This window comes from Chiloscyllium plagiosum, chromosome 29, assembly GCF_004010195.1.
Source record: "Chiloscyllium plagiosum isolate BGI_BamShark_2017 chromosome 29, ASM401019v2, whole genome shotgun sequence".
Taxonomy (NCBI): domain Eukaryota; kingdom Metazoa; phylum Chordata; class Chondrichthyes; order Orectolobiformes; family Hemiscylliidae; genus Chiloscyllium; species Chiloscyllium plagiosum.
In genome coordinates this window covers 10,637,547-10,653,426 of record NC_057738.1, presented here as the reverse complement: position 1 = coordinate 10,653,426, position 15,880 = coordinate 10,637,547, and positions in this window count along the sequence as shown.

The following is a 15,880-nucleotide window of genomic DNA, read 5'->3' as shown; positions in this document are numbered from 1 at the left end:
GAAGGAGATCCACATTTCCAATATCTTTCGAATAAAAAGAAAATGCCCTGACTTCCTTCTTGAATATCCTAACATTAAGTTTAACATCATGGGTCTTGTGAGAATTTCCCCACTATGAGAAATTATCTTCTTGCACCTTATTGAATTCTAACCAAATCGTTGTATCATTTTAACACTCACAGCTTACTACTCAAGCTTCTAAATTCAAAGCAATAAAACATAAAAAACGTCATGTGTTCAATGTATTTTTCAGCTTGCTTGCATCATACAAATGAAGAATTTTTTTTTCCAGAATCAGGGTTTTCTCTTGCTGTTAATGTGCCCTTAGAATGTATAGCCAGCACTTAAACTGTAAAAAAATTACAGGAGAACCAAGTACCCATTACCTTCGATTTACTCGCAATGGTCTGTGGCAGTTGTTCGCTTTCAATTACAGTGCTTATTGCTACATGTATGCAGCTACTTAATAAAATAGAATTGCCATTGATGTGACTGCCACAAAGATCTGTCTTTCCATGCCTTGTGCTGCTGGAGGAGAAACTGTGGATGATATCCATTTTTTAATTGAACATCTTTGAATATCCTTTATTGGTCAGAGTGTTGAGTACAGGAGTTGGGAGGTCATGTTGCGGCTGGACAGGACACTGGTTAGGCCACTGTTCGGATATTGAGTGCAATTCTGGTCTCCTTCCTATTTGGAAAGATATTGTGAAACTTGAAAGGGTTCAGAAAAGATTTACAAGGATGTTGCGAGGGTTGGAGGGTTTAAGAAGGAAAGGTTGAACAGGCTGGGGCTGTTTTCCCTGGAGAATCAGAGGCTAAAGGGTGACCATATAGAGGTTTATAAAATCATGAGGGGCATGGATAGGATAAATAGACAAGGTCTTTTCCCTGGGGTGGGTGTGTCCAGAACTAGAGGGCATAGGTTTAGGGTGAGAGGGGAAAGATATAAAAGAGACCTAAGGGGCAACTTTTTCATGCAGAGGGTGGTGCGTGTGTGGAATGAGCTACCAGAGGATGTGGTGGAGGCTGGTACAATTGCAACATTTAAAAGGCATGGGTATATGAATAGGAAGTATTTGGAGGGATATGGGCCAGGTGCTGGCAGGTGGAACTAGATTGGGTTGGGATATCTGGTCGGCATGGACGGGTTGGACCGAAGACTCTGTTTCCATGCTGTACATCTCTATGACGGTTCGAGGTATTGGATTTCCCTCCTCATTACTGCCTATAAGGATCTCGGAAGAAAAGCAAGGAATTTTTTTAATGAAAGATAATGTCGCTAAAATTCCACTCTCTCATCAGAGAGAGATGATTGGTGGTGGTTTGACCTGAGGGTCACCACACCTCAGGCAAGGAGAGAGGTTGAGAAGGAGAGTCCTTTACAGTAATACCAGCTGGTGTGAGCATTGAACCCATGCTTTTGATATTACTCCATCTTGTCAACCTACTGTCCTCCCAAACCTGGATAAATGCTGCATCGACAGCAAACAACAGGACTGGCCACTTGTTGTACTCCATAAGTATTAACACGAGTTTTCTGCCAGCACATTAAGCTAAGTACTTTAAGCTAAAGGTTGTGAAATAAGCCATAACCACATCTTGGAGTCAGAGCTCCACAGCAGCATGGCAACAGTGTTAGTGAATGAGACTTCCACTGCAAATATCATTGATGTAATTTGATACTCAATGGAAGAATGCAGTCACAGTATATTACACCACAGAAAAATGCCTTTCAATCATCATGTCCATGTTCGCCCTCTTAAGGATCTGCAAGCTCCCCACATCCCTGCATATTCTTCCTCTTCAGATATTTAAAAATATGGAAACATTTGTGGCACAGAAGGAGGCAATTCTATCCATCACATTTTGACTGATAAATATAAAATATTTTTATTCACTTACTTAATGTGGATGTCACTGACTGGCCAGTATTTATTGCCCATCCCTAGCTGCCTTTGAGAAGATGTTGGTAAACTATTTTCTTGAACTGCTCTTTTTTTTGCTGTAAGTAGACCTACAGTGCCAATATGGAGGGATTCCAGGATTTGACCCCACGACACTGCAGGAATGGCAACATTTTTCCAATTCTACATGGTGAGTGGCCTTGAAGGGAACACACAGATAGTGATATTCTCTGGTATTTTCTGCCCTTGTCCTTCTGAATGGAATTGGTCATGGATTTGGAAGGAACCATCTTAGATTCAAAATGAATTTTTGCAGGTAGTACACACTGTTGCTACTGAGTGTCAGATATTGATGGAATGAATGTTTGTGAGTGTGATGCTAATCAAGCAGGCTGCTTTGTCTTGGTTGTTGGATCTGCAGTCATCCAGGCTAGTGGGTAGTGTTCTACCAAATTCCTGATTTGTACCTCGTAGATGATGGATAGGCTTTGGTGAGTCAGGAGATCAGTTTCTCACTGCTAGTTTCCTAATCTCTGACCTACTCTTGTAGTTACTCTCCCAATATGGCTAGTCCAGTTGAGTTTCTGTCATGGTAAGCCCAGGATGTTGAAAATGGGGGATTCAGTGATGGTAATGTCATTGAATGTCACTGGTCGATGGCTAGACTCTCTCCTGTTGGAGAGGTTCATTGCCTGGTATTTGTGTGGAACAAGTATTACTAGCCACGAAACGACACGACCAGCTATCCCTAGTAGCCACACACGCAGACGACAAGCAACATGAATACAGGCCACTATAAATGCCGGAGGAAACACCACAGAAGTGCTTCACAGGAGGCTCCCAAGCACTGAGGATGTCACCTAGACAGGGGACGAAACGTTTGCAACAAAACTTTCCAGCTCGGCGAACAGAACCACAACAATTACTTACCGCTTGTCAGCCCAAAACTGGATATTGTCCAGACCTTGTTTCATTTGCACTTGTACTGTTTTAGTGCCTGAGGAGTTGTGAATGGTGCTGAACATTGTGTGGTCATCGATGAACATCTCCAATGCTGAATTGGTGACTGAGGGAAAGTCATTGATGACTCAGCTGAGCACACTACCCTGGGCTACACCTGCAGAGATATCCTGGAGCTTAGATGATTGACCTCCAACAGCCATAACACCTTTATGCTGGTATGACTCCAAACAGCAATGAATTTTTCCCTGGATACTCATTGACTCAAACTTAGTAAGGACTTCTTGATGCCACACTTGGTCAAATGTGGCCTTGTTGTCTGGGGCATTCACTCTCACCTCACATCTGGCATTCAGCTCCTTTGTCTATACTTGAACTAAGGCTGTAAGGAAATCAGGGGCTGAGTGACACTCACGGAATCCAAACTGGGTGTCAGTGAGCAACTTATTACTGAGCAGGTGCTGATGAAAGCACTGTTGATGACACCTTCCATCACTTTATTAATGATTGAGAGTAGACTGATGGAAAAGTAACTGGCTGGATTGAAATTGCCCTTTTTTTGTGTACAGGGCATAATTTTCCACAGTTTCTAGGAGATACCAGTATTGTAGGTTTACAGGAAGAGCTTGGCTTGGGCTAGTCTTCTGTACTATTGCCATAAGGTTGTCAGCATCCATTGCGGACATAAAATAGGAGCATAAGTAGACCTTTCTGCCTATCAAGCCTACTCCACCATTCAATAAAATCATGGCTGGTTTGTATGTTTTGAATTCCATGTTTCCATTTACACCAAACATGTTGATTCCATTTCTTGACAAGAACCTGTCTAGATTCACCCTTAAAAATATTTAATGACCCCATCTCCATCACCTTCTAAGGTAGGGAATTTCAATTACAATCATTGAGAATAGATAACAATACCTCCACCACGATTATCCTCAACACTAGTGCCCCACAAGGCTGCATGATCATACCTTTACTGTACTCCCTGTACACCAATGACTGTGTGACCAAGTTCTGTCCTAACTACAAGTTCACTGGCGACCCGTTGTAGGCTGGATTTCAAACATTGATGAGACAGAACACAGGAAAGAGATAAAGTACTTGGTGGTGTGGCGTAAAGACAACAATCTCTCCCTCAACATCAACAAAATGAAAGAGCTGGTCACTGACTTCAGGAAGCAAGCTGGAGAGCATTCCTCTGTCTACATCAATGGTGCTAGAGATGATCGAGAGCATCAAGTTCCTAGGAATGATGATCACCATAATCTATCTTGGTCCACCCATGTTGATGCTACTGTCAAGAAAGCACAACAATGCATTTATTTCTTCAGGAGGCTAAGGAGGTTCAGCATGTCTGTAAATACTCTTGGCAGTAACTTTATTTGCACCACAGAAAGCATTCTATCTGGATGCATCACAACTTTTTGTGACAACTGCTCAGCCCTGGTCTGTAAGAAATTACAGAGTGTTGTGAAAACAGCCCAGTCCAACACCCAAGCCAGCCTTCCATCCAATGACTCCATCTATACTTCCCGCTGCCTCAGAAAGGCAGCCAACATCATCAAAGAACCCTCCCACCCTGGTTATAATCTCTTCTAACCTCTTCTGCTGGGCAGAAAATACAACAACACATATGCCAACAGATTCAAAAATAGATTCTCCCTCGATGTTATCAGACTTCTGAGTAGATCTGTCAAATTTAAAATTTAATGTTGATCTCCCTCTTTGAGTGTCTTCTGTGCTGCTGTGTTCTGTTCTATTACCCTGTGCATTTTGTATGGTCTGATCTGCCCGTACTGCACACAAACCAAAACATTTCACTGTACCTAGGTATATGTGATCATAACAAACCAAATCAAATCAAGAGAAAAAAAACATGTTCCTCATCTCTGTCCTAAAGGGAAATCCCTATGTTCCAGACTCAACTACAAGGGGAAGCATTCTTTCCACATCCACGTTGTCAAGACCATCCAGGATCTTACATCCTTCAACCAAGTCAACCCTCACTCTTCTGAACTCTAATGGAAACAAGCCAAGTCCATCCAATGTTTTTCCATACAACAATTCACTTATTCTAGGCATACAGAAGAGATTTACGAAGATCTGGACGGGAGAATCTTAGTTATGAGGAAAGGTTAAGCATTTTTTTGGAACATGGAATAATGAGGGCTAATTGCATTTATTTCATAAAGTTATGAAGAATTTCGACAAAGTGGATATGAAGGTCTTACATTAATCTTGATTGAAAGGCCTATGACAGGGGCATAGATTTAGGGTAAGAGGTAGAAAGTTTAGAGAGGATTTGAGGGAATCTTTCTCACTGGGAAGTTAGCAAAGGTGCGGGTCTCACTGCCCGAAATGCATGAAGCATATGAAAAGTACATGAATATGGACTTGAAGTGCTGGAACCTAAAAGGCTATAGTCCAAGAGCTGGACAGTGGGGTTAGATTAGACGGCTATTTATTGACTGCCACTGACACAATGAGCCTCCTAAACTGTACATTTCCATGTTTCCATACTACCTAAACCTGGTGGTATTCATGGTGGAACCACTTTAAAAAAGCCTCAGTCAGAAAACAGATTAGGGTCTTTCTGCAAATTAGCAGTAACAATCAGCATGACTGACGTTGTAGAAGTCATGTGTCGTCCTCCCCATAAAACTGCAAGTGACAGGAGCATCAATGTCTAAGGTTCACAGATAAACAATGAGCAGAAATAGCAGGATGATTCTTATACGTCATTGAATTGGCTGAGACACTCCTATTGGAATACAATCCAACCTCATCCAGCATCAAGTGGAAAGAGCGATGTTAGAGAATTGTTTGTAATTATCTATAAATAAATAAAGCCGTACGTCTGAAGTAGTTTTAATGAATTTAATGAATAAAAGTTGTGCAGAGAATTGCTTGGTTAATAACAACTTAATAAAGTGACACCCATGTTAGTGCCTTAGCTAAATGGCTAAGATGAATGGTTCAGCCATATAGGTTAGGTAATCGGCTCAGTTTACAGTCTGTGAGTTGAGCCTGATGTTTAAAGATTCCTGTTTCTGGACTGTTGGAAAGTGTATGTGTGCGGATATCAATGAAAAAGGAAACGAGGTATTAATTTTGCTCTCTTCAGGATGTTTCAAAGTGCTTTATAGCCAATTAAATTCTTCCGAAGGGTGGCTACTGTTGTCTAGGAAACATAGCAGCTGATTTGCTCACAGCAAGATTCAACATAATAACATAAATGTCCAGATAATCTGAGGTTGGCTGAGGGATAGTTCTTGGGCAATACATCAGGAAGAACCTGCCTGCTTCAAAAAAATAGTCCCGTGGGACATTTCTCTTCAACTAACAGCATTTCTGATAGTGCAGTATATCCACAGCACTGCACTCAATTGTCAGTCCTCTATATCATACTTCAGCTTTTTGGAGTGGGAACCATGGCATTCTGATTCAGAAGTAAAGGTTTTCCTATGGAGCCAAAGAACAATATTGAGGAACAAGGAAAATAGACAACAATAAATGGGCGGCTTAGTTGCTCCTCACAGTGCCAGGGACCCGGGTTCCCCGATTCCAGCCTTAGGCGACTGTGTGGAGTTTGCATATTCTCCCCGTGTCTGCGTGGGTTTCCTCCAGTGCTCTGGTTTCCTTCCACAATCCAAAGATGTGCAGGTCAAGTGAATTGGCCAATCTAAATTGTTTATAATGTTAGGTGCATTAGTCAGTGGGAAATGGGTCTGGATGGGTAACTCTTTGGAGGGTCGGTGTTGACTTGTTGGGCCGAAGGGCCTGTTTTCACACTGTAAGGAATCTAATCTAATCTAAATTTTCATTGATGAATCTGACAAGATTTATTCCATTGTTTTGAAAAGATAAAGAAGTTTTGTTTGGCAATGAACATACACATCCTATGCACACAATCCTAGCTAAATATAATCCTGCAGTACTTTAAGCAAAACAGGTTTTCCCTTCAATAATAGGAGCCTACCTGCTGTGAATCTACTCAATTTGAGTTAATGCAACAATCCTCATAACAGATAGAAAAGCATCTCAGGAATTCTTCAAAGTAATTGAATAATTCAATATAAAGTGATTTGAGTGTAAGCAGCAAGAAAGAAAATCATCTTTTATTTAGTAGCTGAGCGGTGAAATAATATTTTACGGCCACAGGGTATTGCAGCGTCATTCATTAAGTATTTACTGCATGCAATTTTTTTTCTCTGTTCTCTGTTATCTTTGTTTCAATCAGAAGAGAACTCAAGCTCTATCTTCACAGCACAAATTAGTTTCACAGATTTCTCTGTACTAACGAGGGGCTTGAAGATCTCTTCTCTGCAGTGCCTCTGACTGTTCATGTATCAATCCCCTTATTAGCTTGAATTAACTTAGATATGAAGTCAATAATGGGTTTGAAATGCAGGCCATCAATCCCTTGGGCAAAACAAAACATTCTTTTCCTCATTCTTATTTTGATGGGGCGTAGCCAAGACATACTTTAAGTGGGACTTGCAGTGAAAATAGCATGTCAATGGCGCAAAAACAGACACTTATTGTGAGGATGATCATCCCTGATCTGTATTCAGTCAGAGCTGAGTTTTGCCTGTTCAAGTTTCTCCTTGACATCAGGTTGAGCCCAGATTCCAATCTGCCTCATCTCTGCAGGCAGTGTCTGTTAACTTGCTGTAAAGTGGTTCACAGCTGTGCGTGGAGATATGAGAAAGGTAAATGAAAACACTTTAAAATATATTTTTATTTCCCACCAGGTAGGAACATTCTTTGCCATGTTATGTGCCTTACATTTTATAATATAAAATGCTGTTCCCCATATTTACAAATGGTTTTAAAGCGTGTAATGGAAGTCCATCAAATTAAATTGAAAGTTTCAGCCAAAAGGAGTGATTGCAACCCCTCGAACAGCGCAAGAAGGAAGGAAAAGAGAAATGGCAGAGACTTCAGCAATTGGATATTGCCTATTTATCTTTCAAAACTATTTAATTTACTGATAATTGGAAGTCTTTTCCGTGATTGTAAATTTTCTTAACAGTAATAAAGATTGTTGCGAGTAGCAATGTTGATTAATTATAAGTTAATGACAAAAGTACTGTCATTAACACACAATAACGATACCAGAGCAGGTGATGTGTTGTGACTGCAGCATGTGAGAGTTGATAAACATGACTGCAGTCCAGGTTAAATTTGCTGTAAGTCACTGTGGGTCAAGAGTTTTGGCTCAGAGTCACTAAGCTGAAGATTAATTTAGAGATGCTGTCGTGTGTCAGCGGCGGTGTGAAGGCGGGTGGGAGTAGGGGGGTTTGCAGTTGCATATACATGCTGTCCCAGAATGTGGTCACACGCCTGAGGATAGGATCTTCTAATTTGGTCAAAGGTCGGGGACAGGTGGGTATGACTATGAGTGGGGCACGTAAGGGGATTGAGAAGGCTGAAGTGGGGGAGCTGAAGCTCTTGCAATTGTACCACAGGGATGAGACTCTTGCAGCCTGTATGGACAAAAGGAGGGCTGCAGGGTGGACAAGCAAACTGACCTCAGCACCATGGTACAGGAAGCCATTCAAGCTAGAGGAAGAAATGAGAATGTACTGGTACTAGGGGGCAGTATAGCCAAGATTCTGGACACAGTTCTCTGTAGCCAAGAGCAAGTGTCCAGATGGCTGTGATGTCTGCCTAGTGCCAGGGGATGGCTCGTCTGCTCCAGGGTGGGAAGGAACTTACAGTGGGACGGGGGGGATCCAGTGGTTCTGGTCCATGTACATATCAATGGCACGTCGAACTAAGAAACAGATTCATCTGAGGGAGCAAGGGCAGCTAGTGGTCAAATTAAAAGACAGAATTTTGAAGGTAATAATCTCTGGAGTGGCTCCTGAACCATGAGATATTTGTTTACGGGATATGGACATCACTGACAAGGCCAGCATCTGTTGTCCATCTCTAACTGCCATGAACTGCGTAGCTGTTTTTACTGAGGGCAGTTAAGGGTCAACCATATCGCTGAAGGTCAGGAGTCACAAGTAAGGACAGCAGATATTCCTTCCCCAAAGGATATTAGTGAACCTGCAGGGTGTTCTTACAATCAGTGATAGTTGTATGATATCTATTACTAAGTATAGTTTTCAATTCGAGTCCAGAAATTACCAAGCAATTTGTAATTTCACCAGCTGCTATGGTGGAAGTTGATCCCAGCCTGGGTCTCCAAATTACTAACCCAGTTGTAGTATCATTACGCTACCACATTTATAGGGAATATAAAAGCAGGGATGATTTGCTACAATTGGGCAGGGTGTTTGTGAGTGTTGTGTAGATGTCCTTAGTAATGAAAGGTCATAATTGCATGAAGTAGTTCAGAGAAGGTGCATCTGACTGAATCTAGAATGAGGAGGGTTTATCTGATCAGGAAAGGAGGAAATGCTCAACCTGTATCCATTGGAATGTAGAAGGAGAGACAAGTTCATTGAAATATATAGGTCCAGACCATCAGGCCTCCTGATAATTTAAGACTAAACATGAACTACCAGATGTTAATCATGATCCTTCAGAAGTTCCAATGCAAGATTTCATGATCATTGTCCAGAAAGTTTAACCTTCCAAAAGGCACTTATCTGGCATCCCCAAACCCTCTGAGAAAGTCCCAACTCTGAGTTCAAGTCAGAGATTTCGAAGGGTCCTGATTCATTTACCTAGACAGTTTAGCAGGAAACATTAGTAGTATTAAAACCTGCTGTGGTTCTTGCCTCGCTACAAAAACTGATCACTTTGACTCCCCATGAGGACCCAGTTACTTTCACCGGCCCCCAATAAATGCTCAACCCATTCCCCCACTCTGACACCCACTACAGATACCTGGGATGTCTGACACCTGAGAGATCTGGACACTTGCCCACCCCTGCAACTGTACCTGATCTCCACTTCCCTCCAAATAACTGACCCTACCTCCTCTATCTACAGCTGGCTGAGATCCCATATAAAATCCCGCGCAAGAAATATTTAGGTCATTGATTGCAGTAAGAACAGTGCAATAGGGAGAGCTGGGTTATACTTGTCCGTTTGAGGTGAAGTCCCACGCAGAGTGATTGCAGTAAAGTAGTCAATCAAGTTACTAAAGGCCCAAGGGCTTTCATTACAGAGACAAAACTGCTAGTGAGTTTAATCCAAAGTCACCACACTTTCAGTAAAGGCAAGAGCTTCATTGTAACCTCAGTTAGTACAGAAGTATAATCTGTGCTATTGGCATCTCTCAATATCACAAACCGACCATCCAGCCAATTGAGCTATCTGAGCCCTCGGTGTATTGCTGCATATTGTATCACTTTACTCTAAGGAGAAAGTGAGGTCTGCAGATGCTGGAGATCAGAGATGGAAATGTGTTGCTGGAAAAGCGCAGCAGGTCATAAAGTAGTCAATCAAGTTACTAAAGGCCCAAGGGCTTTCATTACAGAGACAAAACTGCTGGTGAGTTTAATCCAAAGTCACCACACTTTCAGTAAAGGCAAGAGCTTCATTGTAACCTCAGCTAGTACAGAAGTATAATCTGTGCTATTGGCGTCTCTCAATATCACAAACCGACCATCCAGCCAATTGAGCTATCTGAGCCCTCGGTGTATTGCTGCATATTGTATCACTTTACTCTAAGGAGAAAGTGAGGTCTGCAGATGCTGGAGATCAGAGATGGAAATGTGTTGCTGGAAAAGCGCAGCAGGTCAGGCAGCATCTAGGGAACAGGAGAATCGACGTTTCGGGCATTAGCCCTTCTTCAGGAATGAGGAAAGTTGGTCCAGCAGGCTAAGATAAAAGATAGGGTATCTTAGCCTGCTGGACCAACTTTCCTCATTCCTGAAGAAGGGCTAATGCCCGAAATGTCGATTCTCCTGTTCCCTAGATGCTGCCTGACCTGCTGCGCTTTTCCAGCAACACATTTCCATCACTTTACTCTAAGTATACTACTGAGCATCTGTGAAGACAGCCATGTCATGGTGACATCACATTGCAGGAAGGTGGATCCTGGGTCTGTGTGCCTCCAGGTATATATTTTTTTAGAATCCCTATAGTACACAAGCAGGCCATTTAACCCATTGAGTCCATACTTGACCAAATGGAAAGCAATCCACCAAGACCCAACCCTCTACCTGATATTTCCCAAGGCTACTCCACCCGGCCTACACACCTTTGGACTGTGGGAGCAAGTCAGAGCACCCAGAGAAAACCCAAGCAGGAACGGGGAGAATGTGCAAACTCCACACAGACAGTCACCCGAGGATGGAATTGAACCCAGGTCCTTGGCGCTGTGAGGTAGCAGAGCTAACCATTGAGCCATTGTGCCCTCCCCATTACCCTCTGTACATAGTTCAATGAAGCCTGTTGCTAGTCACGCAGTGTTTAGACCTCACATTATCACTGGTGGGACTTCCAGGGAGAAGAGTTCAAAATAGTATTAATAGACGGCTCCATCTGTGTTAGGTGACTGACCCAGTGGTCGGGGTCTGAGAACGGAGAAAGATTTTTAAATTGTCAGTGACTGACTGAAGCTTACATGTTAGCAGTACGCAACATGTCAACCTCTTGAGATTGAACTGATGAGAAAAAAGCAAGTTAATTAAATCTACTGTCCCCCCGCTCCCCCGCCTTCTTAGTTTGGTTTCCTGTTGACTCAGATCTATGCTCCCCTGTTATCTGGCACTCCAGTAGGGAGAGCTCTATAGATTAGAAAAGGGAGAAAAATGACTATTGATAAGAAAACAAACTATTCACATGTAACCAGAGTGGGTCAGGGGGCTTCGAGGGTGGGTGAAGAATGAAATCTCAAGAGATGGTGGGTTTGGGGGGGAGTGGTTCAATGTTTGATCCAACAAAAATAACAGAAATGCTGGAAATGCTCAGAAGGTCTGGCGGCATTCAGACAGAGAAAGGCAGAGGTCAGTAACCTTGCGAGAATATGATACAATTCATCTAAAACTCTTCCCCTTGTTAAAAAAGTCACATCAGGATTTATTTTGAAGACTTGTCTGTGCCTTATTTCCCTTTATTGGGCAAAATAAATTCCTCTTCGGTTTTTGTCGTACTTGCTAAGAGCTCCCATCGAAGTCTGAAGCTTTTCTTTTAATAGGCAACATTCATCAAGACTCTTAACACCAGGCAGTGTCTCACTGCTCACATTTTATTTGAGAATATCATTATTCTGACTGCTATTAAGGCAAAAGAGCACACATTTTTTGATGGGCTGTCTGGGATCATTTACAATTTTTTTTTTGTTCATTTGACTGTATTATTCCCTTGTGCATTTCCATCGTGCAGCCAAAAAGCTTTCAGAGCTGGAGTCAAAACACCATGACGATTCTCACAGTCAGACTTGGCAAAGGTGGAATCAATATGGGGTTAGCAGAGCCAGCCTACTCACTATAGCTTTAACTGGTCTCAGAAACATTTGGGAATGCCTTAGCAGCCTTCAATCATTGAGGAAATATTTTTAAAACACTTCAGATTTGCTGTATTCTGATTTCAGCTGCTTATCAAAGAGATTGACAAAGTGGTAAAGTAATGGCCATTGCAAACCGACTCCTTCACTTAGTACAAAATTCCTTCTTCTGGTTTCAACGTTATTTGTGGCTTCTGGCCTATGACACCAGTTAAAAGAAAAAAAACAGAAGAATTTTCATTTCTATAGCACCTTGCATAACCTCAGGTTGCGTCAAAGCATGTTGTAAATAATAAAATATCAGTACAATGTTTATTTCGATGTAGGAAAAGAGGCAACAGCCAACATAGGCCAATTTATCTAGGCAGCACAAGATGATGAGCATTACTTATCATAGAATCTCTACAGTATGAAAAGAGACCGAGGTTCCTGGTCCTGTGAGGCAGCAGTTTTAACCAGTGCCAACAGCAGCTCAGCAAGAGTCAGCATTTTAAGGAGAGGAAGCTAAGAAATACTTACAACAAGCTGAAACCTCCCACCGCCCCGCAGCCTGACTATAAAATTAATGTGATGAACGTTGTCTGAATTGTTTATTTACCAGAATAGAAAATATAGGGATCTCTGGAATAAAAGTATTCAGAACAGATTCAGATCATTGGGATAAACATAGAACAACGTAATCAATGGATACTGGATCATCATCCATGGAATGCTACCAGCCAAATTGGAGTAATAGGATTGTACATTTAGATGGATATCTGATTGATGCCAGGCTACTTGACTGTTAAAAAAACCTTCACAACTCAATGTTCTTGCCCAATTACCAGGTATGCTTTACTCTCTTTGTACTGCATTACTAGAGATGCAATTACCCAATTCCTCATCTACATCACCCCGCCCCCAAATCTAACCCCAATGATGGTTTTTTCACCAAGTACATCATTGCTCCTGTCATCTAAACTCTTCATTTCTCACCTGAATCTTCCTCATACATTCTTGGCTGACTAACCTGGGTGTGTGATCATCCTAAATTGCTCCTATTCTAAATTAGACATGGTATTTCTAATTATAGAATCCCTACAGTGTGGAAGTTGGTCATTCAGTCCATTGTATCAGCACTGACCCTCCAAAGAGCATCCTACCCAGAACCCCTCCCCTCTCTATCCCCATAACCCATGATTACTATCGCTAACCCAACAGGCCTGTGGATCCCTGGATACTATGGGCAATTTAGCACGGTCAATCCACGTAACCTGCAGATTTTTGGACTGTGGGAGAAAACCAAAGTACCCAGAGGAAACGCATACAGACATTGGGAGAATGCACAAACTCCACACAGATATTTGCCTGAAGGTGAGCATCAAACCAGCTAATCACCGTGTTACCGTGCTGTCCCTAGAGTCAATCATGCTTTTATGGACATGGTCTTATAACATTTTATTGACTCTAATTTTGAGGACAATACACAAATGTCCTAGAATTTGATCAGCAGAAGAAACAACTAGAAAAATATTCATTTAAACTCCCAATTCTGCTATCTGAACCTGGCTGGGAGCATCACAGAAGTAATGAACCTGCAGTTCTTTAAAATGTTGACCTGTATTTATCCCAATGTCCTCAATCTGTTCATGACAAAATATTATTTAAGAAATTTCTATAATTGTTATGCTGGTAAATATACAAACTCCAACAACGTTCTTGGTTATGTCCAATGCAGGCTAGGCCACCTTTTCTGGATGATTATTTTCCTTATCAATATTTCTTACCCTCGTCTCGTTAAGATACTGACTCGTGCTGAGGTAACGTTCCATAGGCAACAATCTCCTAAGAAACGGGCCATTGTTATGGAGGTTGATTGTTGCCCAGCAGAGGGCAGGGTAAGTGAGATGTGGGATGCTTGGAAAGTAAATCCTGGTACTGGAGATCCCTCCGTGACTGATTGAGGGACCTGGCCTTAGGAAGGGGCGAGCCAACCTTTTGTTACTGAACTATCCCCCTCACAAAACCTCCATTCCTGCAGTCACTCGCCTGAAAATCTGAATCCCCAACTTGTATCTACGTCATTCATATTCTCAAGCGAAGCACTGATTTGCAATGTTGGCTTGGATTTTGTTGCACTGTACCATATCTGGAATATTACACTGAGTTCTGGGCATTGCAACTCAGGATAGATTCACCTTAGAGCGACATAGCATAGAATAATTGGAATTATACCAGAGTTCGGGGAATTTAATGATTAGCTCGAGTTACTATTTTCTTGAACTTAGGAAAATGAGCAGATGACCTAATTGGGAAATTAAAGATGTTTAAAAGGATTTGATAGGGAGTCAAGAGTAATAAGGATGCAGACAGGAATGTAGAAATTAGACTACAACCAGATCAGCCATGATTCTGATTGAATAGTGGAGCAAACTCATAGGGCTGAATGGCCTATTTGCCCTCTTATGCCCTATGTTCCTACCTTCACGGTTCAGGAACTGAGAACAATGAAACCTGATGTTAAAATTCAAGCAACGTCTTTCAGAGACAAATTCAGGAAACATCTATTTGCAAAATGGACAAGTACAAATATGAGTGCTCACTCCTTCAAAGGTGCTGGATGACAGGAACAGTTGGAGCTTGCAGACCGAGAAAGATGGATTGTTGTTAGGTTCCTGGGATATGGAGGAAAGGCAAGAAAATGGAGCTGAGCTGAAATTTGTCCTTGATGTAACTGAGTGGCACAGCAGGTTTGAGGAGCTACATGGTCTGTCCACATTTTTAATGTTACCGTTCCGGAAGGTTGTGGTTCTGAAGGAGTTAATGTTGATATTGCATTAAGCTCCACCCATTCAGATGATGTTACACACTTCTTGGATGGATGTAGTTGAGCTTTACATGAGTGCCCGAAGGGAGCAGTTGTATCATATACAGGCCCCGAGAGTACTTTGTAATTATTTCTAGCAAGTTTATCTGAAGTGCTATCTTGCAATCCACTAAAACAAAACCAGAAAGTGCTGGAGAAACTCAGCAGTTGTGGCTGCAGCTGTGGAGAGAGAAACATAGTTAATGTTTCAAGTTCAGTCTTTCCATCACTTATTTTTATTTCAAATTGCCAGTATCTGCAGCATTTTACTTCTATTTGAGTATGCAATATGCTACCTTGTTACCTAAGACAAACGCATCTTCTAATCAGACTGACCAGTGGTCTACCCTCCACCACTGAGAAATGGACAGGGCCTAGACTCAACAAAGAGAAACAAGGATTGGTGGTGGAAAATGACCAAAACCACCAATGAAAATATGAGAGCTACTAAATTTTAAACACATTTTCCTTTGCACAATGCTAACTCTCACTCACAGGTCAGGAGCAGTGAGATGATAGTCGACCCTTGAACTGTAGCAGGAGCATGTCATTGCACTAATTGGAGGGAGAGAGTGGCATTACTCTCTCCATTACTGTTCCTCCAATTGCAAGTTATAATTTCTGACAGTGTCTGAGCAGCTTTACATCACAACACCATAATTCTTTTGGAGGTGAGGGGGAGACTGGGTCTCTACCACTGCCTAAAGAACCAGCAAGAATCTCACATTGCCTCTTTTTACAAAGCTTTGC